The following is a 3,686-nucleotide window of genomic DNA, read 5'->3' as shown; positions in this document are numbered from 1 at the left end:
TCATATATCTTTGTGTCCTATTAATACATGATTTTTCTTGTTTAAAAAAAATGTAAATAGTGTGAAGTACTAAGCTATTCAACCCCAGTTAAAAAAGATATTGTTTTGAAATATTTTTTAAAAGGCTTTGGGTGCTCGAGCCCCTGCCCTTTTTCAAAATTAATCAAAAGTGCCAAAAAGTGCAAATATCAATGATAATATTGTGGTCAATAAAACAAAATGCATTTTATTATAATTAACATGTGAATTTAGGCTACTTTAGTTTTGTACACACGTTTATTTTTACGTTTCTGTCAGTCTGAGGTGTCGTTGCCATAACGCGTTGCTATGGGTTGCGTCAGTTGCGTGTGACCGTCTTGCTTCGGACTTGACTGAACTGAAGAGGTCAGTCTCCCTTCGGGGGTCGAAAACTCCGGAGTAGTGTGTGTGGACAGCAGGCGCAACCGTAGCGAAGGATATGCATTTTAAAATGAAAATGCACTGGTGTAAAACCATGTGTAAAACGTATTCCACAGAGCACAGACTGCTTGGGAGGAACCGATGCTCTCGAGCCAAATATGGTTCTTTCAGTGAGTAGGCCCCCTTTCACACAGCGCGTTGATCCCGGGAAATTCCCAGAACACCTTCTGTGTGAACGCAAACACGACCCGGGATTGATCCCGGGATGGGGACCAGGTAACAAAAACTGTGTGAACAAAAGCCGTAATCAATGCCGTGTCGTAATGATGACGCTGAAGTGAAGTGAGAGCAGGCTAGTGAAACGGTACGTAATGCGCTAGTTTATGATCGAATCAGAGAAAAAATGCACAAGCGTGGTTTGAGAGAGAGAGAGAGAGAGAAATCGCAGCTCATAGACGCTGCTGAGACATTACATGTCACATCGATGTCACGTGTCTTTACGGGATTTTTACGGGTTGTGTGTGAACGCACTCTCTGATTCCGGAAAATCACTGGCAGTGTGAATGAACCAAAATCAAACGAACCCGGGTCAAATCCCGGGTCGCTTTATCCGTGTATTTTCCGGAATCTCTTTGATCCCGGGAATTTGCCGGGAAATTGCCAGAACGCCTTCTGTGTGAACGCAAACACGACCCGGGATTGATGCCGGGATCGGTGCTGGGTTGGGGACCTAGTAACATTGCCGGGATCAGTCCCGGTGTTGTGCCGAATTTCGACCCCCTGCCAAATTATTACCCCCCTCGTTGAAGTCAGTACCTGATTGCCTAATCCTAACCCCACCCATAATCCTAACCCCTCCCCCACAATTAATCCTAAACCTACCAATACTAGGGGGTAATAATTTGGCGGGGGGTCGAAATTCGGCAAACACTGGAACGCGTGCAATGTGAACAAAAGCTGTAATCAATGCCGTGTCGTAATGATGACGCTGAAGTGAAGTGAGAGCAGGCTAGTGAAACGGTACGTAATGCGCTAGTTTATGATCGAATCAGAGAAAAAAATGCACAAGCGTGGTTTCACCAGAGAGAAATCGCAGCTCATAAGCAAACTATAGATGCTGTTGACTGTGCTGAGACATTACATGTCACTTCGATGTCACGGGATTTTTACGGGTTGTGTGTGAACGCACTCTCTGATTCCGGAAAATCACTGGCAGTGTGAATGAACCAAAGTCAAACGAACCCGGGTCAAATCCCGGGTCGCTTTATCCGTGTATTTTCCAGAATATCTGTGTGAAAGGGGCTTCTGTTTGAAAGGGGCTACAGAAACAAGGGCGCCGCCATCTTTAGAATATAAGTTTCTGATAAACATTTTGTCAACTTTATATTGTAATAGCTGAACACACGCACACACTTTTGACAGAGGTTGGGTAATTCAGCCTGAGGGTGGCGCTCAAATATTGATTGACAGATTCATACATGACACAGAACGCTAAATCGCCTTAATATACATATACAAGTTCTGGTGACGAAACACTGCAATGTTTTGAAACATTCACCAGCCCTTACAGTCACCGCTGCCAAGTAGCCTACTATAACATAAAATAAAAACATTGTTCTCTCTAATTAGAAAACAACTATAACGATAACTATAAGGATAGCATTGGAACCATTTTGGGAATCCCTCTCCCTATCATAAGTCATGATCATGAGTATTTTCGTTTATTATTATTCGTTATTATCATTTAGTTTACCGTTCTTGATGCACGGGCAACATAGACATAAACAACATTAAAAACTTGATTTTCACCACAGGGGGAATTAAAGCAATTAAACCACCAATTGCTTTAAGTCCCCCTGTGGTGAAAATCAAGTTTTTAATGTTGTTTATGTGTCTATGTGGTGTTTTTAATATGCTTTAAGACAAACCATGTGTAAATTCATAAGTCGACAGCATTGCTGAGTATTTTCTCCTTAAAACTGCAGTGAACCAAAGACAGTCTCAAAAACACGGTTTGAAATCGCTGGTGTTTCTGACGTCACAAACTACCTTGACCAATCAGATCAACGTGTGATCGTCAACGAGTGGATCTCTGAGTGAGTGAGTGAGTGAGTGGAGGCGGGGCTCATTTGCATATTCATAGAACCGCATAGGCAATACTAAATGAGGCAAGGGTGTCGAGTTACATTCAAGCTATTTTAAGGCATGAATAATTTTTTTTAATGGAAAAAAACAATTAAATATATAATTTTGGTGATCAAAGATGAGTTTTAAGGGATAAAATGATGAACTACAAGGGGACTTTAAGTAAACCACCCAATAATTTTTTTCTGGCATTAGGCCTATATTATAAAAAGCTCCTAAAATTTACGGTAAAACTGTAGATAATGATATTAAAATGACCAACAAAAAAAAAAACGCTGTGGGCTTTTTAACTTTCATTCTAACAAAGAGCTTTTCCACCTACTTAACCTCAAAAATCACCTCGATTCTTCATTTCTTCATCTCTTGAATTTGCTTTGTCGTCTTTAACAGCGGCGAATCCTTCAAACAAAGCTCATGTCAAGCGGTTTGACTCTATAATGATGCTCCGGCACTTATCAGAAGCGGCCGGGAGGAAATTGCATTAGCCGCGTATGAGGCGCGTCAGCCGGTCACCCCGGCGCTCGGGCCCGGTGAATAATAGCGCCTCTGTCAGCCCTGGCAGGAGGATAAATAGCAAAGTACAGTACAGATAACACTACAGCAGGCGAACACAAAGCATATGAGGCAGCTTTAATGCGACTCTCACAGGCCACACATTTATTAGACTGTCACTGAAGAGCCCGCGACCACACCAGACCCAACCAGGCCACAACTAGACCAGAACCTGTGTGTTCAATATAAATATGGGTAACACTTTACAATAAGGTTCATTAGTTAGTTAACATGAACTAAGAATGAACAACACTTCTTCAGCATTTATTAATCTTAGTTATTCATTTCAACATTTACTAACACGTTATTAAAATCAAAGGTTGTATTTGCTAACATTAGTTAATGCACCGTGAACTAACATTAACAAAGATTAATAAATACTGTAACAACTGCATTGCTCATTGTTAGTTAATACATTAACTAATGTTAACCAATGAACCTTATTGTGAAGTGTTAACGAAATATTTAATAATGAAATGAAATACAATAACCATTCATTTATTATTTTAGAGAAGTAGCAATAACTATAATAATTATGGTGATTTGGCAGAAATTATAATTTAAATGGCATTTTTTTGTAAGGAATACAC

Source organism: Siphateles boraxobius, unplaced genomic scaffold, assembly GCF_051911475.1.
Source record: "Siphateles boraxobius isolate OS27281-9 unplaced genomic scaffold, OSU_SipBor_1 77, whole genome shotgun sequence".
Classification (NCBI taxonomy): Eukaryota; Metazoa; Chordata; class Actinopteri; order Cypriniformes; family Leuciscidae; genus Siphateles; species Siphateles boraxobius.
This window is presented reverse-complemented; position numbering follows the sequence as displayed.